Here is a 26,279-nt window from a genome sequence, read left to right as displayed (position 1 = left end):
AGGTTACTTTATATGAATGAATTCATTATTATTGTTATTTAAGACATGTTTTGAGAAAATAAAAACCTGAAAATCATGAGTGTTCTTTATATCTTTAAAAAATATTTATATTTCTTTTATCTCACTACCATAGAATTGTTTAACTTGGTCCATTGACCAAACATTGTGTGCCAAGATCTTCATCTGTATTCCTTGAACATCAATGTTCTGAGTTCTATGGAATTATTGTTTATATATATATATATAAGTGCAATTACAGGTCTAGGAAATCTGGTGAGCCTTTTATAACAAGTTATTGAAAGAATTAACAAAAAAAAATCAAAATCCTGTATTGTTTTGTCTTAACACTTGTTGACTATATGTTTCTAATTTTCCATACTAAAATTCATTTTCTTTATGAAATTATAAATAGTAGCTATTTCTCTAATGTCTTGACACAGGAACATAATTTTTACAGAAAGGCAAAGTTGTTTCCCTCATTATTTTTAATTGTTTTGTACTTCATAGTTCTTGGTATCATCCTCGACAGAGAGAATGAATGACGCCTGAAACATGTAGCTTGCTTTTTGGACTGAATAAACAGCCAACTGTCAGGGAGATTTGTTTTTTCTTAGTTTCCTCAGGAAAATAAGTGTTTTTCTTGTGTAAGTCTGACTAAAATAATATGCTAAACTGAACTCCAGATTTTTGCGGGTAAATAACATATTCTTGATAGAAGTATAATAAAGTAAAATATTTGGAATATAGTAGTTTTTGAGAACATATCAGAAATGTCAGCTTGCTTTCCTATTTTTCAAAATGTAGTTTTTAGTCTGGTAACGCATATCTTGGGAGATATATTTCTTGTTCAAGGTAAATTCAGAAGAGAAGTAAATGTGATGACTCTAAATAAAAGTAGTAAGTTGGAGCTCAATGAGAAAGAAAATAAGTCTTGATGTAATAAAGTGTTTTGCTCCCCATCCCTGTCAAAGACTAGGCGGTATGCTAAGCTCAAATCTTTGCAAGTTTGTCATGTTATTCCTGGAACTAAATGCTATATTTGTTAGATATCTGTCCTGGACACTGATTAACTAATGTTCATAAATGACTTTGAAAATAACAGCACTTCATAAGTTCTAATAATTGGTTTAAGATATTTTTTTCCAATATAATGACTTTTTGCAATGACACTTTGAAAAAGCATGCATTAGTGACTCAGTCCAGATCCATGCCTGGGGGAAAACAGCAATTCAGAAATATGAAAGGTAATACTTAAATTTGAGGTGCATTCACAACAGCCTGCATGAAAAGTGAAAGTGAAAATTGCTCTGTCACGGCCAACTCTTTGTGAATTCTCCAGGCTGGGATACTAGAGTGGGTAGCCTTTCCCTTCTCCAGAGGACCTTCCCAACCCAGGGATCAAACCCAGGTCTCTCACACTGTAGGCAGATTCTTTACCAGCTGAGCCACAAGGGGAACACAAGAATACTGGAGTGGGTAGACTATCCCTTCTCCAGCCGATCTTCCCGACCCAGGGATCAAACCGGGGTCTCCTACATGCAGACGGATTCTTTACCAACTGAGCGATATGGGAAGCCCAATAGCCTGCATGGACAAGGTAATTTTATTTCAAACATAATGTAATCTATATCTATTTGTGACTGAGTTGCCAGCTTGTGAAGTAAATGTCATAACAAGAGAATTTGCTCCTGATATTTACTCATAATAAATTTCAAGTATATTTTCCAGGGCTTCTGATAGTAACAATAATGGGTGAGGCCGATTTTTATTACTTTTTTTTTACTTAAACATATTTTATTGATATTTTAATTTCTTAAAATTTTCTTGATGGTACAGAGTCCAAGAAGAAAAAAAAATTCCAAAGTTCTTTTTTTTTCCTTCTTTTCTTCTTGTTAAAAGGGTACACAGTAATTTTAAACTAAACATAAACATAGCTAAACACAGTAATTTTTAACTAAACATAGTTACCTTTAAGTGCAGTAATTATAAAATCTCTTAAACCAACTCTGATCAGATAAATTCCAGCCTATTTTTATTGACAGCAAAGAATAATTGAATATATTATTGGCTTTCTCAATCAGATCATTTTCCTTATCTATTGAAAAGTGAAAGTGCTGTCATCCTAAATTATTATCTTTAGACTTGCAAACTCATACAAAGCTATTTTTATCCTTTTAAATTCTCAAGGGAGTACATCCCTTAGAAGTTTCTTTAAAAAATCTCTTAAATAAATGGATATCACTCAAGGTATTTTCAGAAATGTTTGGACTCATTTATCATTTCAAGTTAGATGTGTGCAGAAGTATGAGTTGTAACTAGTTAAGACAATTTGAAGAACCTACAAGCCATTGTCAATAGACAGGGGAGAAATTAATATTACTTCATATCTGTTGATAAGAATTGAGATACTGGATTTGTGTGTTTGAAATTGATATCCTTCTCAGAAAACTTATAATGGCTTTTATTACATCACATCATGTTATGTTGGGTGATGTTATTGGGTGATGTTCTATGTTACATTATAGTAGAGTCATCTCTCAGTATTAATGAAGGATTGTTTGGTTCTAGGATGCCCTTCGGATGTCAAAACCCACAAACACTCAAGTTCTTTAGAACTGACCCTCCATATCCAATGGATGTGGGCTTCCCAGGTGGTGCAGTGGTAAAGAATCCACCTGCCAAAGCAGGAGACACAAGAGATGTGGGTTCAATCCCTGGTCAGGAAGATCCCCTGCAGGAGGAAATGGCAACCCACTTCAGTATTCTTGCCTGGAAAATTCCATGGACAGAGGAGCCTGGTGGGCTACAGTCTGTGGTGTTGCAACGAATTGGACATGACTGAGCAAATGAACACATATGGCACACACACCCACAGCTGTGGAACTTACAGATAGGGAAGGCCAACTATACTGTGTGGTAAGTATATATTATATTACATTATATTATACCAAATTATATTATTTATTTCTCTGCCCAAGAAAATGAGTCCCCAAAATATTGGATGTTATCTTTTTATTCCTCTTACAACCAGCATGCCAAGGGAAATGTCTAAACTGCAGTAGTTACTTTTTTTAAAAAAGTTTCTGAATGAATAAACAATCAAAAGGAAGCATACATTTGAGTATAAATTGTGTATAAATCGAACATAGATTGCTCAATAGACTCAGATCACCACTTCTAAAAAAGTGGAAAAGTTTACTTTGAGAATGTCTTCTTTCAGTAAGCCCTCTTTGTTAAATTAGTATGATTTGGCAAGATGTGTAACTGATGCAGCTCTGACTCTATAAAAATATTTTAATTTTTTTAAAATTTATTTATTTTTTATTTGAAGGATAATTGCGTTACAGAATTTTGTTGTTTTCTGTGAACATGAATCAACCAGAAGTATACATATGTCCTCTCCCTCTTGAACCTCCATCCCATTCCCTCCCCATCCCACCCCTTTAGGTTGATATAGAGCCCCTGTTTGAGTTCCCTGAGATATACAGCAAATTCCTGTTGGCTATCTATTTTACATATGGTAGTGTAAGCTTCCATGTTATTCTCTCCATACATCTCACCCTATCCTCCTCTCTCTCCTGTGTTCATAAGTCTGTTCTCTATGTCTGTTTCTCCATTGCTGCCCTGCAAATAAATTTTTCTATATCATCTTTCTAGATTCTATATATATGCATTAATATACAACATTTCTTTTTCTCTTTCTGACTCACTTCATTCTGTATAATATGCTCTAGGTTCATCCACCTCATTAGAACTGATTCAAATGTGTCCCTTTTTATGGCTGAGTAATATTCCATTGTATATATGTACCACACTTCTTTATCCATTCATCTGAGAAGGACGTATAGTTTGCTTCCATGTTCTAGCTATTGTAAATAGTGCTTCAGTGAACATCGGGGTACATGTGGCCTTTTCATTTTTTGTTTCCTCAAAGTGTATGTCTAGGAGTGGGATTTTTGGGTCATATGGTGGTTTTATTCTTAGTTTTTTTAAGGAATCTTCATACCATCTTTTATAGTGGCTATATGAATTTACATTCTCACCAACAGTGCAAAAGCATTCCCTTTTCTCCACACCCTCTGCAGCATTTATTATCTATAGACTTTTTCATGAGGGCCATTCTGACTGGTGTGAGGTGATATCTCATATTAGTTTTGATTTGCATTTCTCTAATAATGAACAATATTGAACATCTTTTCATGTGTTTGTTAGCCATCTGTATGTCTTCTTTGGATAAATGTCTGTTTAGGTCTTTTCCCCACTTTTTGATTGGGTTGTTTGTTTTTCTGTATTGCATTGTATGAGCAGTTTGTATATTTCAGAAATTAATCCTTTGTCAGTTGTTTCATTTGATATTATTTTCTCCTATTCTGAGGGTTATCTTTTCACATTGCGTATAGTTTCATTTGCTGTGCAAAAGCTTTTTAAGTTTAATCAAGTCCCACTTGTTTACTTTTGTTTTTATTTCCATTACTCTAGGAGGTGGGTCATAGAAAATCTTGCTCTAATTTATATCATCGAGTGTCCTGCTTATGTTTTTCTCTAAGAGTTTTATAGTTTCTGGCCTTACATTTAGGTCTTTAATCCATTTTGAGTTTATCTCTATGTAAGGTGTTAGGAAGTGTTCTAATATCATTCTTTTACATGTAGCTGTCCAGTTTTTCCAGCATCATTTATTGAAGAAGCTGTCTTTGCCCCATTGTATATTCTTGCCTCCTTTGTCAAAATAAGCTACCCATAGGTACCTTATCCATGAGTTTATTTCTGGGCTTTCTATCATGTTCTTTTGGTCTATATTTCTGTTTTTGTGCCAGTACCATGCTGTCTTGATGACTGTAGCTTTGTTATATAATCTGAAGTCCGTTGAGTCCTCAAGCTCCATTGTTCTTTCTCAAGGCTGCTTTGGTTATTTGGGGTCTTTTGTGTTTCCATATGAATTGTGAAATTTTTTATCTACCTTTGTGAAAAATGCCATTGGTAATTTGATAGGTATCACATTGAATCTGTAGATTGCATTTGGTAGTATAGTCATTTTCACAGTTTTGATTCTTCCTACTCAGGAACATGGAATATCTCTCCATCTGTTTATGTTGTCTTTGATTTCTTTCATCAGCGTCTTATAATTTTCTGTATACAGTTCTTTTGTCTCCTTAGGTAGGTTTTTTCCTAGATAGATTTATTCCTCTTACTGCATAAAAGATATTTTATTTTTTTACAATTATTCTAAAATAAAAATTTAAGGGCAAACTTCATAGAAAATACCATGGAGTTACACAAAAGCTTCTTATCCTTCTACTAGAAGATTTTTAATAGACAAAAGAACCTTAAGTTTGTCGCAATTCATGGGGTTGCAGAGTCGGACGCGACTGAGTGGCTGAACTGAACTGAACTCAGAAGTGTAGAGTCAAGTTCAGGAGTAACACCACGTGTGAAGAAGCCTTATGCATCATTCCAAGGTCTAAGTTGTATTTATTTCCCTGAGGCCAAATTAACTAAAGCCCATGCACTTGACCACACACTGTAATAAAATGTATTCATCTTGTCATGCTGCAATATTAATTCTATATATGTAGCCAGGCAAGTATTTTTGGTTGGCAGATAATAACACACACAAAATTATAGGTTCTAAGGTTCTGCTTTGGCGACAATGTAAGTTTCAACCCACTTTGTTGCCAAAATCTCTGAATACTTGAAGTTTTTTAAAAACGTGTTTGGCATTTTTAAAGAGGTTGGTAACCTTCAGCCCAAGATCAAAGCCATCTACAGACAGATTAGATGTCACGAGTGTCAGTTTGTTCAAAGTCTGAAACAGTTATCAGTGTTTAGAAGTCAGATGCCATGCCACTTTCTTATATGGTGCCAATATAGTGGGCTGCTGAATATGGTCATTTCACTGAGAAGCACTGCTCTTTCCTTCACCATGTTCCCACTCCCAGCTCCAAACTGGTTAGTCCCAACTTTTTAGGCATTTGAGTTTGATTTGGGTTATATGTGACAAAAAAGTACTTAGAAAATAAGATTTTATCATGGAAACACCATTGAAATGGCAATCCCTAGTTGGATACCCTCAAGCAAGATTCTTATTCATTCTGAACTTCAGTTTCTATATCTGTCAAATGAAAATTAAATAGCTTCTCTGTATACATTATGGAATATATAAGGAGTTGTGTTTTCTAAGGAATACACAAAATAAGAGAGCTATAAATTTTGAAAAATTAAATAATTTAAGGGGTACTGATTGGCCAAGACTCTCTTTGAACTTATAGTTTTAGATGAAGTGTAAGTAGTACCAGAAATGAGAACAGCCTCTTTCTGTTTTCTTTATGTTTGTGTTATTTTAATTATGTTAATTTCTAATTTTTCCTCTATGTTTTTGAAACCTTATTAATAATTATAATTTTTGATAGAATATTGCCTTATTCTTATTTAAATGAACTTTTAATTTTAACTCTCAAGTGAATTATGTATGTAATGTAAGAAAAATGAACATTTATATGAAGTGAAAAGAAAATTTTATAATTATGTTATCAATTAAAAAATACTCCTTGCTATTCATATTGATGTCAGAAAACTTGCAGCTACTCATTGACTAGATCTATATTTATGATCATTCAAGAAAGACTTACTGTTTATCATGTTCTATGCATTGTGCTTTGCTCTGCAGAAAAATAGTGGAGGATAAATGTGCTACAGGTAGGCAGCAGGTATAAACCAACCAATTTCCCACCCACTACACACCACCAAATAATAATAACTATAATAATAATATTTACAAATTGAGATGAATGCTAAGAGGAAATAAGGAAGGGGCTGGGATAGAAAGCAACACAAGGTCCAACAACTTAGAAAAATTTCCATTTACACTGAAACCTGAAAAAGAAATTTACAAATGCTTTAAGCAGGGTAGAGCTCAGTGTGTTATAGTGGGCCCAAGGAAGGCCACTGAGGATGGAGCCAGAAGTGTACAGTGGCAAGAATGTGCAAAGATAAGGTGGAATCCCATTATCCTGGACTTCTCAGGTCATGAGAAAGGATTTGGTTTTAAGTTTTAAGTAGTATGCAGGTTTAAATTGATGCTTTTGAACTGTGGTGTTGAAGAAGACTCTTGAGAGTCCCTTGGACTGCAAGGAGATCCAATCAGTCCATCCTAAAGGAAATCATTCCTGACTGTTCACTGGAAGGACTGATGCTGAAGCTGAAGCTCCAATACTTTAGCCACCTGATGCAAAGAACTGACTCACTGCAAAAGACCCTGATGCTGGGTAAGACTGAAAGCAGGAGGAGAAGGGGAAAGCAGAGGATGAGATGGTTGGATGGCATTACTGACTGGATGGATATGAGTTTGAGCAAGCTCTGGGAGTTGGTGATGGACAGGGAAGTCTGGTATGCTGCATGCAGTCCATGGGGTCATAAAGAGTCAATCATGATGGAGCAAATGAACTGAACTGAACTGAACTGAAATTGGTTTGAGACTCAACATTAAAATAAAACAAAACAACAACAACAAAAAAAACCCACTAAGATTATGGCATCTGGTCCCATCACTTCATAGTAAATAAAAGGGAAAAAAGTAGAAACAGGGAGAGATTTGATTTTCTTGGGCTCTAAAATCATTGTGGATAGTAACTACAAGCATGAAACTTAAAGAGGTTAGCTCCTTGAAAGAAAAGCTATGACAAATTTAGACAGCATATTAAAAAGCAGAGACATCACTTTGCGGATAAAGGTCTGTCTAGTCAAAGCTGTGGTTTCTCCATAGTCATGTACAGATGTGAGAACTGGACCATAAAGAAGGCTGAGCACTGATGAATTGATGCTTTTGAACTGTGGTGTTGGAGAAGACTCTTGAGAGTCCCTTGGATTGCAAAGAGATCAAACCAGTCAATCCTAAAGGAAATCAACCTTGAATATTCATCGAAAGGACTGATGTTAAAGCTAAAGCTCCAATATTTTAGCCATTTTTGTGAACAATTGACTCATTGGAAAAGACCCTGATGCTGGGGAAGTTTGAAGGTAAAAGGAAAAGAGAATGGAACAGGACGAGATAGATAGCATCACCAACTCAATGGACATGAAGTTGAGCAAACTCTGGGAGGTAACGGAGAACAGGGAAGCCTGGTGTGCTCAGTCCATGGGGTCACAAAGAGTCGGACATGATTGAGTGACTGAATGACAAACAAAATGCTTTAAGGAGATTACTGTGTCTACTGTGAGATAAATGGATGGTCAGGAGTCAAGAGCAAAACCAGAGGTTCTAATAGTAGCCCCTGTGATCGGTACTAGTGGTTTAGACTGAGTTGGCAGTTGGGGATGGACTTGTCAAGAACTACCAGTTGGCAAGCTATAATTGGGTAATTGATTTGGATTTTGTTGTTGTTGTTGTTATTTTATCAGATGGAGAAGACTAGGGAAGGAGCATTTCTAAGAATACAGAAGTTAGGAAGAAATCAAGATTTCTACTTTGGACTTGATAATTTAGAGATACTTATGACACATCTGGGTGGAACACATCTGGGTCAACAGAACACATCAATGAAATTAGGGTTAAGGAGATCTTGGTCAGCACTTTCATTAACAGGCCGTAGTAATCCTTGACCTCCGTGGTTACTTTTGAAGTGGGCTACTTCACTCCCCAAGTCTCACATTTTTCTTCTTTATAATGCACTGCTATGTCCAGAAATTCTTAAATAATTTAGTAGTTCTCAAGTATTATGAATGATACATAACTGATGCTTTACGACAAGAACCCTAAACCCCAAAAGATCTTGAGTCAACCATTTAAACAGGTTTGTTTAGATTACCATCTTGACTTTACTAAGCTTAATTTTTTTTACCCCTAAAATACACAGAAGAAACATTAACTATGATTCAAAATTAACTAGAGAACTGCATTTGCAGAATACTTCTGTCAATGAAGATTGATTACTTCAATTAAAAAATTAAAAATATATATTGATTACTCATTGAAATCCAAAAGATCTTTTGGGTTTAAAGAGATTCCAAAATGAGAAATCAATAGACTTCTAATTTCGTTTTTTTTGTTTATTTGTTTTAATTCCAAAAGAGTCTTTGAATCCTGAATTAGTAAATTTAAGGTAACAAAATGCTGTTTGGCAACATTTTTCTTTTGTTTTTTTTAGACTTTTGCTTATGCTCCATTCTCTGCATGGAATACCTTGCTTTCTTTGGGGAACAGCATCTTCAGTAGGCAGCTCTAGTGACAGCTGCTGCCACCTGGGATACCTCTCTGCATAATCCATCTTCCTCCTCCTCCTCAGATTGTGTGTGCACTTATGGAGAAGTGGATGCATAGCTTTTTGCATACATCTCTATCTCAACATCTGGCATTTAATTTTAAATTATCGGTCTATTTGAAGACTATGAATTCTCCAGCACTTAATATTATGCTGAGTACAAGGAAGACAAAAGTTAGGGAAGAAATCAAGAAAGTTCTTTTTTTTTTTTTTTTAAGAATCAGTTGGAATGTATTTTGTCAGATACCAATTTCAGAACTAAAAGTAATCTAAATACAAGAATATGGAATGATAATATTAAATACTCTAGTTTGCCTGTAAATTTTTTTCTAATATTTATAAGAAGAGCATCTTGAAATAAGAAGGAAAAAAAGTCTATTATCAACATGAATCTTTTATTAGTTCATCTCAGAAAAGCTGATAAACAAGCATTTTAAAGATATCATGACAATTATGTTCTACATGAAACATTTTGTAGAATTTGAATTTTAAGACAATTTGGTTAGCTTTATGACAATTAAATAAGCAAGACTACTTTTCTGTAAACTTACATTTCAAGAAAAACAAAATTCCAGCACTGTTGCCTCTTTTGTCCAGAAGACAGGTTAATATCAAAAAGTAAAATGATTTGGACATCTTCATCACCAAGATCAATGTTTACTTTATTCTTTTAAATTGATTGCTCTCTACTTTTTTTTTTTTTTAACCCACCTACATCTTAGCAGTCACTACCCCTAGAATCATAGTTAGGTGAGTTCTTGTTTGCATTTGTGTGCTCAGTTCTGTCAGATTCTTTGTGACCCCCCTAGACTGCAGCTTGCCAGCCTCCTCCTCCTCCAGGCATGAATACTGGAGTGGGTTGCCATTTCTTTTTCCAGGGGTTCTTCCCAACCCAGGGACCAAACTCATGCCTCCTGCATTGGCAGGGGGATATTTTACTGCTGTGTCACCAAGAAAGTCTACAGGTGAGATTTTAGTGAGAGATAATTCTTGCTATTCCCAAACAGGATGAAATAAGGACACTTTTAAGGTCATACATTCACCAATTTATGAACAAATTGCATTTTCTAGGAAATCTATCATCTGGTTGTTTAGACATAATGTTCACTTTTTTTCTATATACATATTGCTAAAGATGGTCCTTTCTAGAGTTCACAAAAACCTTTTACTTTGTGATGGGTCAACGTATCTTCCTCCTTCCATATTTGCAACTTCATGGTAGACATAGGGATTCCAGGACCGCCACATGACACATGGTATTTCTCATGGTGTGGGACAGGAACCACAGTAAAAAAGAGGAACAGTAGAAACAGGACACCCACTGACAGGAATTTAAAGGACAGCTTTCAGGATACCGCATGCTTGGGGCTGGTGCATGGGGATGACCCACAGAGATGTTATGGGGAGGGAGGTGGGAGGGGGGTTCATGTTTGGGAACACATGTAAGAATTAAAGATTTTAAAATTAAAAAAATAAATAAATAAAAATAAAGGACAGCTTTCTGTTAGTGAAGTCCTTTTTATCAGATAAACACTTCTCCATCATATACTACTTTTCCACTCTTGTCAGATATTTACTTCCTTATTTCCTTCTAATTATCTCCACTTCTAATAACCTCTTTAAACTCATTTGTTGCTACTCAAGCCTTGGGTTCAGTGTTCTAGTGCGACGGAACTTCATTTCCTCTTCACCCTTGAGCTGTACTCATCTCACCACAGGACCTTTGCACATGTTATTATCATTTCCTGGAGTTTCCTTTTGCCATTACTCATCTGCTCTTGCTCCTTTCATCTAGCTTGTTTCTATTAACTCAGAGTAGGTTAAACCCACCCTCTTAAATTTCTCCATTCTAACAATGGAACTCTTTCCTAACACTCATCCTAGCTAGAGCTTTTAACTTTTCTTAAATTTATTTGTGTCACTTTGAATTATTCCTATACTTTCCAATAAACCCAAGCTCCACAAGAACAGAAATCTTGTTTTTGGCTGATCATTACATCAGTAATACCTAATATGGTGCTGGCACTCAGGAAACTCACAATAAATGGGACTTCTTAAGAAACAAGTAATAAATAATACATTTTAGTATCTAATAAAGTAAACAAATATTATTTAATTACAAAAGAAGGAATTAATCATGAATTAATGACTATAACTTATATATTTCCTGAAAGATTTTTCTGTTCCTAGAACACAACTTAGAGTTTTTGCTGTGCTACTTATTCCTTAAAACAAGTAGACAGTTATCAAATGGCATCATCATTTTTTTATGGAAGAGAAAATAATCTGAAACTAGATAGCTTTCATTAAATTACATTTGTAATGCATATTTTATCTCACATCTCAGTTCAGTTCAGTTCAGTCGCTCAGTCGTGTCCAACTCTTTGCGACCCCATGAATCGCAGCACGCCCGGCCTCCCTGTCCATCACTAACTCCCGGAGTTCACTCAGACTCACGTCCATTGAGTCGGTGATGCCATCCAGCCATCTCATCCTCTGTCGTCCCCTTCTCCTCCTGCCCCCAATCCCTCCCAGCATCAGAGTCTTTTCCAATGAGTCAACTCTTTGCACGAGGTGGCCAAAGTATTGGAGTTTCAGCTTTAGCATCAGTCCTTCTAATGAACACCCAGGACTGATCTCCTTTAGGATGGACTGGTTGAATCTGCTTGCAGTCCAAGGGACTCTCAAGAGTCTTCTCCAACACCACAGTTCAAAAGCAGCAATTCTTCAGTGCTAAGCCTTCTTTACAGTCCAACTCTCACATCCATACATGACCACTGGAAAAACCATAGCCTTGACTAGACGGACCTTTGTTGACAAAGCAATGTCTCTGCTTTTGAATATGCTATCTAGGTTGGTCATAACTTTCCTTCCAAGGAGTAAGCGTCTTTTAATTTCATGGCTGCAATCACCATCTGCAGTGATTTTGGAGCCCCCAAAAATAAAGTCTGACACTGTTTCCACTGTTTCCCCATCTATTTCCCATGAAGTGATCTCATATATACCTACATTTGAAACATATCAACCTAGTGGAAAAAAGGTGACAATATGTGACATTGATAATTCTACCACCATAACCGAGACAATCCTTCATGCTGTCCTTCAGAATTCTTCTAAATATATTGCCACACACAACTATGACATTTTTTTGCCACACGCAATTGTGATGTTTTCTTGGCACCATGAGATGAAATTGACTTGCACCCTCTCAAAAAAGTAAAGAAATATGTCTCTTTTCTTCTGTAACCAGCAAGATAAACTTTTCCTGGGGATTATGATAAGAAGAACACACTTTCTAATTACCCACACTGCTTTGGTTCTGACCGTATATTAAGAATAGCTTTATGGTTTTTTTTTTCCTTATAACTTTGTCATAAAAGGTTTTTATATAACATACATTAAATTTAATGTCTTCCTTCTCACCATGCATATCAGACATTTTCTATTGTTATGTCAGATCTCAAACATGAATCCTGAAATGTGGGCTCCATCATTTAGGCGATAGGTTATCTTAGAACAGTCAGTATGGTAGAGAGAGTAATACTTCCTTCCTCCAAGGATGTCAGAGTCCTGACCTGGAAACCTGTGAAATGCACCATACATGGCAAAAGGGACTTTAAAGATGTGATTAACTTATGAACATTACAGCAGGGCAGATTATCTTGGATTATCTAATCCTTATAGATGAAAGCTAGAGCCAGAAGGAGAATCAGGTTTGAAGTGATTTGATATAAGAAAAACTTGATGGGCCATTTCTGATACTGATGATGAAAACAGCCACAATCAAATGGATGTAGGCATCCTCTAAAAGCAGTGAAGACAAAAAAAAATTTTTCCTCCAGAGCCTTTAGGAGCATAGCTCTGTCAAAACTTTGATTTTAGTCCATTGGAATCTATTTTGTGCTTTTGTAAGTCATCAAGTTTGTGGTAGAGCAGTGATCAGGAGTACTTATCGTGAGTTTAAGAAATTTGCCGCGCTCATACAGTGAATGGAGAGTCAGAAATAAACTCACACAACCTGACAACAAAATCCATTATAGGTAACTGGTAATGTAGAAACTTAAAACTGTGCATGCACACACACACACACACACACAGACACACAGACACACACACAGATGAATATACAGACATAGAACAAACATAAATGATTATATAATTATATATATGCATACACAGGGCTTTCCCAGTGACTAAGTGATAAAGAATTTCCTACCTGCAATGCAGGAGATGTGAGTTCAATCCTTGGGTCAGAAAAATCCCCTGATGGGGGAAATGGCAACCCACTTCAGTATTCTTGCCGGGAAAATCCTATGAACAGGAGAAGACTGGGGGAGCTACAGTCTATGGGGTCAGAAAAAGTCTGACATGACTGAGTGACTGAATATGCACATCCATATGTTTTATACACAAATACACACACACACACACACACACACACACACACACCAGAGAGTACTGTCTCATTAATTTTGATTATTTTAAAATAGCAATCTTTATGATAATGAAAGTACAGAGGAAAACTTTGTTTCAAAGTTCTGCTAAATACAGTTTATACAACCTGTTTCATGGGATACTGAAAATATACTGTACACAGTAATACTCAAAAGAAATGATAGTTCTACCAGTATTATTCTCAGGTTATAAATTGATTGTGGATTATAGATTTTACTATGTGTGTGTATTTATTTCCTTTTAAAGCACTGGAAATGTTTATAACTGTAATTGTTGCTAATGACTGCTCATCAATTCTTCATGATTTAGATACAAGGAATCCTGAATGCAAGACTAGCCACAGCAGACAAGAAGTGATAACCAGGTACTTAGGAATGTGTAAACAAATAAGAGAAGCAGTTGCTAGTATAATAATGAGCTTAGGTGATTGGAGAAATAGGGAATATCTCCTAAAAATCAGGCTTTGAAATAATTTGCAGGAAACTTTAAAATTATTTTAGAGAGGATCAGATGCACTTCCTAGAACCAGGAAGAATAGAGATCAATTTGCAACTCTATCATTTTCCAGCTGGCTGAAATTGAACCATTCACTTAACCTCTTGAACCTACGTCTCATCTCATAGAAAAGCACACTAATATCTACCACCAAGCCTGTCATGATGATGAAATCAGCCAATGCATGTAAATCACTTAGGAGAGGGTAGTTGTTCAGCAAGTATTATTTCCTTTCTTCCTCTCTGCAGTCTCCGCTGATACTTTCCTGCATTCTTTAGAGAGATAAATTCTAAAATCTGTCAAATAAACTGCCTTTAAATGATATGCAACATAGGGTTCTAAGTCCAATTTTAAATAAGCAGTCAAATAAATTTAATTATGTTCCTTTATTGTCGGGCTTTGTAGAGCTTTAGTCATTGTATTGTATATTGTGATTTTCTGAGGGACATGTGTTATAGAATATAGATCATTTCCAACTTTTATTTGACAACAGAAACTTTTTTCCATAGAGAATCACAGGAGACAAGTTCAATGAAACATACTGTAGAAACTGCACATTTAGAGGGAAAAATTGGAATAAATCATTAGGACAAAGGAACTTAGGGGTATGTCTTTGTTGTTGCATAGTTTGATTTACTTTAACATAAATATTTAGCATTTAAAGAACTTTGTTCTAGTTGTACTTTCTTCTCTACAGAGTGTTGAAAGAATGAAATTGTAAACTGTACACAAAGAACTATGTAGAGTTAAAACTGCCACATAAGCTTGAGAATTAGTATTATAATGCTGCATCATTTGACCTGCCATTTGTTCCACCATGTGATAGGAATGAAGTTGATGGTTTCTAAAGAAAAAGTAAAAGTAAAGAAAAAGTACACATCACTGGGCTCAGAGGCCACAAGGTGAGAGGTTGTGGATGAACAGACACAATTACCCCTGTGAGAAAATAATTCAATTTGAAGCAAATGTCTTATATTTGGAGAGCTGGCCAACTTCAGTGCATAAGGCCCACAAGCTCTTTTAAAATTTTCATTGAACTTTAACCCAGTATGATAGTCCAAAATTAACTATAAGGTTATCTGTCTCATATCTTGTTGACAGGTCCCTTCTATCTGGAACTCAATATTGAAGGAGGAGAGATAAAGACAGAGAGAGAGAGAGAGAGAGAGAGAGAGATTAATTGATTTTTTATTTTAAAAAATTCCTCCAAATTTGATCTGTGAAGTATTAAACCCAGGAGACCCTTCCCCAAAAGGAAGTGTCTAGGGTAAATCATTAAATGACCATTTCCCTTCTAGTTGTTCCACAAGGCACTTTATTAATCTAAAGAATCCTTGAAGTCTTGCAATAAAGAAACATACTGCTTAGTCTAATTCAATGTTTCCAAGATGATTTATCACAATAAACATTATATGCAAGAAATCTACAAAAATGGTACGGAATAACATCACTCCAAACTCATGGGGGAAATTCTTGATGGGGTAATATTCAAGTTCCCAAAAGCTCTATTATTCCTGGATTGTGTATGATTCCCTGGGAGGATGCAGAAATGGTTTATTGCCTCAGTATCCTCAGGGTCAAGACCTTCTTTTCTGAGAACACTGTTCAGGCCCCACAGAGTAAATCTGTAGCTAGTACAGCCTAGACCCTTAGAGCATGGGACAGGAGTGCAGGATGAACAGACTGGAGGAGAGAGGCTGCTTCTGGGGGACCGATTTTCACAAGGAAGTCACTCCATTCTCTATCTCAGCACATGCCAATTCTTTTAGTCAGCTGTGCTATCTGCATTTGCCACTCCAGAGGGATTATGCATTTACTTCATGTGGAGCAAAGGGCAGAGAGGAGAAATTGCTGGTAAATGAGACACCTGGGACATTTTGTATAAACATGATTATACAAGGCCCTGGCTTCCTAGCTTCCCTCACCACTGTAGCAGTATCATTTTCTCCCTCAGCAGTCCAGTAGTGAGCAACCTAGAAGGGTTCTGTAGGTTGTTAGGCTTGAAATGGACCCTGGAATCTGATAGTCAGGCTTTGCCTACTCAGGCAAACTGCAAGAGAGAAATGAAACAATTAACCATAAAATTAAGACCCAACCTCTAAGCAACAAGAAACTGACTTAAGCAAAACAAATACACATTGGCTTTTTCTAATGACTATTGACACATGACTCTTCCATGGCTTACCATGCTTTGCCTGTTTACTGTGCTAACATACACACACATACACACACACCTATCTATCTACATAATCTAATTCATCCCTCACAATAATCTTCCAGTGAAGGTATTTCCTATAATAGTTTTACAAATTGAAAACTAAAGCTGAGAGGGAAGAAATGGCTTCCTAAATGCCCTGTGGGGAAAATATCAGACCAAGAATTCAAACAGATTTAGTCAAATACAAAACCTATATTCTATGTCCGTTATGGTATATCGCCTCCCTTCCTGTGTAGGTTATCCTCTGCTTGCTTCTCTAGATCCATTCTCCACAGTTTTCCATGTTTTCTTTGTCCCATGAGGATGATGTATAAGAATTATGTTAATGAGTTTCTTTTTGTCTGGCTACTGTTTCGATCTGGCAAACAGAGAACATTGGCAGAAAATTGGAGGAAGATCCTTTAAACAGGTCTTTTTCTATCATTACTCTTTTCTTTGAAGGGAGCTGATTCTATGTATTTCTCTCTCTCAGAATTTTGATAACCCCTTTCTTTCCTCTTCACTTCCAGCCAAGAGCTGGTGTGTTGGATTGCTTGCAGAGATGGCTGCAATTCTTCTTCTTGTCCTTGTATAAATGTCCCTTTGCAACATGATCTTTTCTCCTCTTCAGTGTAGAATTGGAGTCCGTTTTCCTGTCCTGTTAATGTGTGCTGATTTCCCCCTTGCTTTAACCAAGAGAATGCAAAATAAGAGATAGATTTTATTTAAGTTCTAGAGCAGTGGCTTCAAGAGGCTTTATAGAGTCTGCCCTTTCCTTCCTGGATCTGTGACATGCTCATGTAAGGAAGCCCAGTTTGGCTTCTTGACAATGAATGACCAAAGAGAGCCTGGCCCAGCCAGCAACCAGAATTGATCTTCAGAAACATGGATTAGGTCATCTGGGACCATTTAAATTCCATCCAGTGTGCTGGATCACTGCACTTAAATGCGTAATCTCGGGCGCGAAAAGAAGGACTTTCCAGCTTACCCTAAGTAGCTAACCCACAGAGTTATAAGCAAATAGATAGTTGTTATAAACACTAAATTTGGGGGTATTTTTGTTCAGTTCAGTTTGGTTCAGTCACTCAGTTGTGTCCGACTCTTTGAAACCCCATGAACCACAGCACACCAGGCCTCCCTGCCCATCACCAACTCCCAGAGCCTACCCAAACTCATGTCCATTAAGTCAGTGATGCCAGCCAACCATCTCATCCTCTGTCATCCCTTTCTCCTCCTGCCCTCAATCTTTTCCAGCATCAGGGTCTTCTCCAATGAGTCAGCTCTTCACATCAGGTGGCCAAAGTATTGGAGTTTCAGCTTCAACATCAGTCCTTCCAATGAACACCCAGGACTGACCTCCTTTAGGATGGACTGGTTGGATCTCCTTGCAGTCCAAGGGACTCTCAAGAGTCTTCTCCAACACCACAGTTCAAAAGCAGCAATTCTTTGGTGCTCAACTTTCTTTATAGTCCAACTCTCACATCCATACATAACTACTGGGAAAACCATAGCCTTGACTAGATGGACCTTTGTTGGCAAAGTAATGTCTCTGCTTTTTAATATGCTGTCTAGGTTATAGCAATAGATAGCTGATAGAGTAACTGAACTTTCCCATGCCGTTATGGATATCCTCTTATAAGCCCTCCTCAAATTATCTGATTTTGAGTATGCCATGGACATACTCATCCCATTTTGAGTACAGACCCTGGCTGATGCTCCTACCATTACAGTTCAATGAAAGACTGCTTTGGGAGAAAACTAACCTAGGTTCTATCTCCCCATGCTCCTGAATCAATAGAAGTATTTCTCTAGGGATTCCTAATTAAAATAATTAATAGTTACATGCAACAGATACTTGGTAACAATTATATTGCTTGTATTACTTATAATAACTGTCACTGCAAAACTAGAATTAGGTATTTTTAGCCTCATTTTACAGGCAAGAAAGGAGAAAATAAAAAAGGTAGAATAATTGCTTCAGTATATTGCTAGTAAATAGCAGAATCAAACTTACGTCTTAACTTCCCCCAATATTCATGCTCTTTCCACTTCATCAAACTGTCTCAGAAATTGAAATTTTAGTTTAAAAGCCAGCCAATAATAGACCTCAAGCACAGACACTGTCAAGGTAATCTCTGGATTCCACTCTATAAAAGGTTTTCTGAAGATATAATTTCTTCTTCCAGAGAATAAAAGATGAAGGTTATAATAGTGGAAGCCTATTTCAACATTATCAAATGGATGTAACTTATTTAGCTTTCAAGAGTGAAAATTTCAAGTCACTGGTACTGCTGTATAATGAACCAGGGCCTAGAGTTCATGTGGCTTCCCAGAATATCTGCTTTAGAAATCCATCTTGTAGGACCCTCAGGGGTAAAAATAGATGCATACAAATAGAGAGGTAAGTAATTTGTGGTCCTTGTTTGCTTTGCTTTATATACTTAACATTAGATTTCTTGTAAGGGTCTCTGGAGATAGGGAATTTATGTTCACATAGGTCCCTGAGGGAACACACCATCTAAAATGACTCTAGCAGGCTCCTGAAGCATGACAGCAGTGATGCCAACTCAAGGATTTGTGCTAAAGGAACAGGCAGCCCACAGGAGATGAAATCATATTTCTGCATTAGAGAATGGACCACATTATTAAAGGCCAGTTAATAGAGGCTAGAATAACCACAGCAGTTCATGTTTTAGGAAAAGCAGCAAGAATACAGCCCAGTACAAGAACATGTGAGCCCTGGAGTAAGATCAGTTTAGACTTGTGTATTAGTTGTCTTCTCATTGTGTGGAACTGGGAAAATTACTTAGAATCTCTAAATCTCACTTTAATTCATCATGAAAAAAAAGGATAACAATGACACCCATGCTATAAGGAACTATGAAGATTAAATGAGATAATATGTGTAAAGAACTTACTAAAATACCTGGTACATACTAATGCCTAAATAATACTGATTTTTTAAAATCATTGGTGTGTCTCTTCCAAGTGCTATACACATATTATATCATCAGTACTCCCCCATCTATGTAAGGCAAACATATTGTCCTTTTTTTAAAAGATTTTGAAAAGGGAGGGACTTTACCTATCTAAGACCTTGCTGCTAGTATATGTGAAAACTGGGACTTGATTTAACTCCTTTGACTGCAAAGTTGAAATGTTTCCTCCTTGTTACTGTTGCTCTGAATTATCCTCCTTTTCCCAAACAGAGGTGTGTATGTATATGGATGTGGGTGCATGTTGTAAGTGCATTGTGCATGTATATTTGAGAGAACATTTCTCTGTGTGTTCAATCTTGTTCAAAGAAAATGCACAGCCAATGTGCCACATTTTTGGTGGTGTCCTTCTAACAGTGGGGATGCATATGTCGTTACCCAAGAGTGTTCTCTAACTTCAGTGACCCCCTTGCACATTATAGTAAAGCAGCTGCTGGAGGAATATGATTCCATTCATAGTTGCAGAACAGAAGAGAGATAACTGGGCTATGGAGAGAGCGAGCCCATGACCTTGGCCTCATTAGCAGCATGCTTTAATCATCAAAGCCAAGCAACCACAGGTGGCTGTGCCTGTGCAAATGTTTTGCATCTCATTTCCTGAAAATGTCAGTGTCTCAGAGTATAAATATTACTTATAATCCTGGGATGATTGTACAGGTACTAATGGAACAGTTTTATGGTATTGATTTTCAATAGCTCATTTGCTATAATCAGCTTAACTTCATCTGCAAGAAAACGAACTTCTAATTCCAGTCTGAGACATATTACAAGAAAATGAGTTTAGCCCAGTCTGCTGCCACTTTGAATCCTTTATGGAAGTGGACTGGGTATAAATCTTAAATAAATAAATCAACTTTAGACTCTTCCAGATTTTCATGATCTCACAAGATTGATTTCCTTTGCCTTAATATGTTTCTAATAAAAGGGCTATTTTCCTATGAGACATGGTCCATAATCTTTTCCATATTTGTTATCATTGTCACAGACTTTCACTTTTCTATTTCAGGAGAAGCAAGGTTTCTCAGAGGAAGGTAGCTTTAATGGTGCATTAAGTCTGTATAGAATTAGAGAAATTGTAGAGAGAAGGAATGGTCTTTTGAATGGGCTGGAAAGAAAAAAAATGCATAAATGTAGCACACCCTCTCATCCTTGAGAAATACAATATCACATTTGTCTCTCTTACTCCAAGTTTTCTGTCTTATTTATTTAAAGAATTGAAAAGTCTACTGAGAAGGAAAATGAACAAGAAATATGGAAGGTGAACTAGTGCAGCAACAGACAGAACTAATATTAAAAGGCATTATTCAGAACACAATATTAGTTCAGTTCAGTCACGCAGTTGTGTCCAACTCTTTGTGACTCCATGGACTGCAGCACACCAGGCTTCCCTGTCCATCACCAACTCCTGGAGCTTGCTCAAACTCATGTCCATCCAGTTGGTGATACCATCCAACCATCTCATCCTCTGCCATCCCCTTCTCCTCCTGCCTTCAATCTTGCCCAACATCAGGGTCTTTTCTAATAAGTCAGTTCTTTGCATCAGGTGGCCAAAGTACTGGATGGAGTTTCAGCTTCAGCATCAGTCCTTCCAATGAATATTCAGGACTGATTTCCTTTAGGATGGACTGGTTGGATCTCCTTGCAGTCCAAGGGACTCTCAAGAGTTTTCTCCAACACAGAGTTCAAAAGCATCAATTCTTCAGCACTCAGCTTTCTTTATGGTTCAACTCTCACATCCGTACATGACTACTAGAAAAACCATAGCTTTGACTAGACAGACCTTTTTTGGCAAAGTAATGTTTCTGCTTTTTAATATGGTATCTAGGTTTGTCATAGAATAGAACACAGTATGCACTTCACCAAAAGTTTTACCTTTAGTAGTCAAATCATTCCAAGATCCCAAGATTGAGACTATTATGATATACTTAACTTACAGATGTTTAGACAATTAGATAAACTTTGTGAAAGTCATTCAGGTAATATAATAGAGTCATGACTCAAACCAGGGTAACTACCCTTCCAGAGTCCAGATGTCTGACCATTGGACAACTCTGCTTGTTAGGATGCAGAGTGGAGGACAGGTATGAGGGTTGGTTTTTGTTTTTAATTATGTTTCTGGTTCTTTTAGCAAAACACTTCACAATTATCAGCCTCACTTCCTCTAGCTTTAAAATGTAGATAACACCTGTCTCCTACTACTGAAATAATACATGTAAAACACTCAGGATGCTACTCAGCTCATGATAAAATCTCAATAAATGACAACTAAAACTGTTATTGTTTTGTTATTAGCTCTGTGACTCTAGACAACTTATTAAACCACTAGACCTAAGGGGACTTCATAATTTAAATAAGCATAAGTTTACTGCTTTTTAACATTTATCTTGCTAGTGGTTGTGAGGCTCAAAAGAAATAAGCAAACACCTTACAGAATTGGAAGGCATTTAAAGGTAAAAATAAATAATTTACCCAGAATTGGAAGCTATTTAAGGAGTAAAAATAAAGTCTATTTTTATCTGCAATAAATGAAACTACTGATTCCTATTAATCAAATATTTCTACATAGTAGGCCTAGATTCAATGGGTTCAGAATAGATTATTTTAGTGGGGAAAAAACATTGAATGAGGTGTACTTGCTGCTTTTGAAAGTGTAGTCTACACTAGAAAATAAACTCCTCAAGGATAGTGATGCCATTCCTCTTTACGTCATAGCATAGAATGCATGTGTACGTGTGCATGTGTCTATCTGTGCGTGTTTAAGAGAGACACACGGACACAAAACTTGAAATGTATCTAGCCAGCTGATCATTGGGCGAGTCAGAATGAGGATTTAATTTCTTATTTCTCAAATTCCAAAGCCCATAATAATGAATGAACTTATTACTTGCCAAGTCCTCTACAAATGGTTCATACACAAGCACACTTTTTTTCCTCAACATACTGGTGTTCTTATCCTCACTTTCTAGATATGGAAACACTTGAAGTGGTTAACTTGTTTAAGGTTTTTCCAAAAGCATTTGGCAGTCAAAAGTCAAACCTAAGTTCATCTGACCACCAAAGCTGTGCCCTTCTCAACCTCCGGAACCCATGTGAGCCTTGCTGGTGCCTAGTGATTAAGAGCATTGGGTGGTGGATGTGAAGGGTTGGGGGAAGTACTGGGAGATTGGTAGTGGACTCAGTTCAGGAGAGTATCAATCCCCCTTGCAAAATCTCTACTGAAAGAGTGAGAGTGAAGTAAAAAGTCAAACGTGTGTTCCTGAAGATTAATCAGTATAGTAGTAAGAGCTTATAATGACTCCTTAGAAGCTCTCATAATTTGGGAGTCTGTTTGTTTGAGGGGAATGTACTTTGATCTGTGTAATGAACTCAGTCTAATAAACAAAAAAACAAAAAGACAGATATTTAAGCCCATGACTTGGACTCCAGCATGGCAATTGTTACATCAGGAGGACATCACAGATTGAAGAAGTGACTGTCTCAGTCTGGGAAAGGTAAGGATCTTCAGAGAAGGCAACATTTGACTCAGGACTTGAAAATTGTGTACGAGTCTTGGAGAAAGAGAAGATGTTGAACAAAGGAAAGGGTAGAAAAAAGGGGGTATAGGGCCGATCAATCAATTAATATGCACATTTAAGAACTATAGAGAACCTGTAAATAAAAGACACAGTAAGAAAGTGCTTTGTATTTGTTGAAACTCTATATATAGTGGCGATAATGCCTTAATATTCAAAGTTCTTTCATTTGTAACATCTCATCTAATTCACACAATGGAATGAATAGAAGGGATTGGTGTTTGGCAAATGTTTGAGTCCACTGGGCTGCTATAAAATACTTTCATTTGGATAGCTTATAAACAGTTGAAATTTATTTCTTACAGTTCTGAAAGCTGAGTTCAAAGTCCAGGCACCAGGAGACCTGATCTCTCATGAGAACTCTCTTCCTTATAGGCTTCTCACTGTCCTCACACAATGGAGGGGCCAAGGGAGCTCTCTAGGTTTCCTTTTAGGAGGGCAGGAACCAGAACTGTCCTAATGGCCTTATCTCCCAAAATCACCACATTCAGTGTCAGGTTTCAACATATGAATTTGGTGGACACAAACAGTCCATAGCACCAAGGGAACTGAAAACTATTTAAATGATTTGATTATAAAACAACCAGTTAGTAAAACTGACCTAAAATACAGAACCCTTAAAAATTAACTCACTGCTCTGAGTAGTTTTAGCATAAACAAATGACATCTATTTTAACATTAAGAAAGAAAGCTTTGTTGTACATTTGGAAAATAGAAGGAAATAATACCTTTTCAGGTCTTTAATGACAAGAATTTCTTATGGCATTAGATTGAGTACTTTAACAAGCAAGGGGGTTAAATGTGAGAAGTCTTCGATTCAAAAGCATCACATAGTGATGTTCATAGTCAAGAGATGAATAAATTATTCACTCTTCTCTTCTCTGAGAGAAACTCAAAGAACTGATTTTGAAATATTAGACATTTCACAGCAGTAGACATTTGCATCTAAAGTCCACTATAATAATTTATCTAACTTATGTGCAGCACTACACTCAGACTTTTGGTTACTCTTAATATCAAGATTTCTCTAAACTCTGGAAAATCTTATATTGCATTTTTGACTTCTAGATTTGCAAGTCAATCTGAAGTTTTTTCAAAGTAACATGGACTGCAGCGCAAGTATTTTTTTTTGTAAAAAGTTTTTGTGGAGTTATTGAACTTAGATGTGATCACTTTCTATTGCTTTTAATGATTTCAACTCAGCTGTTTTATTCCTCTGTTGTGCATATAACGCTGATAATAGTAATAACAAAAACTAGCATTAATTGAGCACTTACCCTAACCCTAAGGCTAACATGTTCTTGTTAATCACTGATTGAAATATTTCCTAATATAATCATCATAACAATTTTTTACTTTGTTGCATTTTACATCTTGCTACAAAAAAAAAAAAAAATTAAAATGCCAAGGAAGAGGCAGTTATTTAGAAGGAGGAATATTACTTCCCTTAATTGAGGAGACATGACTTTAAATACAAGCTCTGCTACTGACCAGCTACACAGCCATAGGAAAACATGTACTATAAACACAATAAAATCAATTTTTCTAACAACAAATAGTCCCTGATGTGTATGTGAAACAGCTTGTGAAAACACCTAAAATAAAATGGCAAAGTAGATAGCTGTGTGTAGCGTGCATCAGGGGCCCAATATATTCAGTTGGGTTTATTTACTAGTACTTTATTCCACATGAACACTTAAGTTTACATAATCCTGAAAATATAAATGAGGATTTCATTCTCTGCCTAATTAACACAGTTGATGTTGTAGATCTAATGAAATAAAGCATATGAAATGACTTGGATATTGCAAAGTACTGTGCAGTACTCTGAAAACATAGCTGTTACTGTTTTCCCTGGAGCTTAACATATGACAGGTAGAAGCTACTTCCTATTTCAAAAATTCATGATCAGGGAAAAAGCAATTCCAAAGGACCCAGGAATGTGTCCTATGTGTTCAAAGCAGGAGAGGACAGTTGTAATTTAGCCCAGAGGAGATACTATTAAGATGCAACAACTTGAGTATGTGAGCAATGTTTCTGAGAAGGGCACAGAACATTTTATGTTTTTCTGTTCACTGAAAATCTACCTAGAGAAAACAAGCTACAAGAGAGATTTCTATGGGACATAAAGAAGAACTTCTAGACTGTCAAGGTGATAAAATCCTGGCACGGATTATCAAATTAAGTTGTTGAGACTCCTTCCCTGGAGAACTTTGAGAAGGAACAGGCATCTATCTGTTCTAGAAGCCTGAGACATTTAGCTACTGGAGGGCAAATTAAAGACTTCCAGCTGGACCAGATGATTTTTCAAGGCCCCTTCCAGTTCAGTCATGTTCTTAGTCATCAATTATATTCCATCTGCCAACTTCTCAGTTTTTAAAAGGGACTCACTATATTTCCTAAGGTATAGTTCATTTCTAAACTTTAAAATTATTGCCCCAATTATAAGTTTCATTTACTTTAAAAACAAAATAGATATAATGTTCTATAGCTGAATTTAACCTAGAGCTTACATTAAGCATGAACTGCTGTTTAATGAGTAGAGAGGACTCTGATAATTCATTACATGTTAGAGTGTTAAAATACAACACCTGAGATGAAAGAATCACCACAGTCTTATGATAATAGTTTATTTGGGATATACCTAGTGGTTCAGTTTCCAAGTTCTATATGACTATGCTTTAGCAAGAATTTATGATTCCTTGGGATATTTTGTTTGTTATCTTATTTTGAAGAATTTGAGTCTGACCTGTTCCAAATTTTACTCTATAATGAATCTTGGGAGGTTCTACTTTGTCTCTGACAGCATTTTTTCTAAAAGACACTTCAACACATGAATCAATGAACCAAAATGCCACAACCCTGAGAAAAAATTAACGCAGAGTTGAAGTTGATCATCTTCATATTCCATGTCTTTGGTGGTTTCCATGGTGATTCCCTGGCTAGCAGCATCTTTGCTCACCAAATGTCTCATTGTTCAAATGTTCATGTGTCTAAGGAGTTTAAAGTTTCAAAACTAAAGTCCAAGCATAATATTTTTCCTAAACATTACAGAGAAAGAAAAAAAATATAAAAATTTGTATAATTCTATATAATGGGATAGAGATGGGACAGAGATATTGTCTTGTCACAGTTCAAATCACTGCATGAAGAATGATTCAGATTTGCCTTGTGTCCTGAGATCACTGTGCTCTGATATATTAAAATAATGAAAGGGCTTTTAATTATACTGGAAACAGAACTCCTATATACTTGGCAAATTATATCTCCCTGATGGCTCTAGGATGTATAATATGATAAGTTCACATGG

Source organism: Capricornis sumatraensis, chromosome 10 (genome assembly GCF_032405125.1).
Source record: "Capricornis sumatraensis isolate serow.1 chromosome 10, serow.2, whole genome shotgun sequence".
NCBI classification, from domain to species: Eukaryota; Metazoa; Chordata; class Mammalia; order Artiodactyla; family Bovidae; genus Capricornis; species Capricornis sumatraensis.
This window is presented reverse-complemented; position numbering follows the sequence as displayed.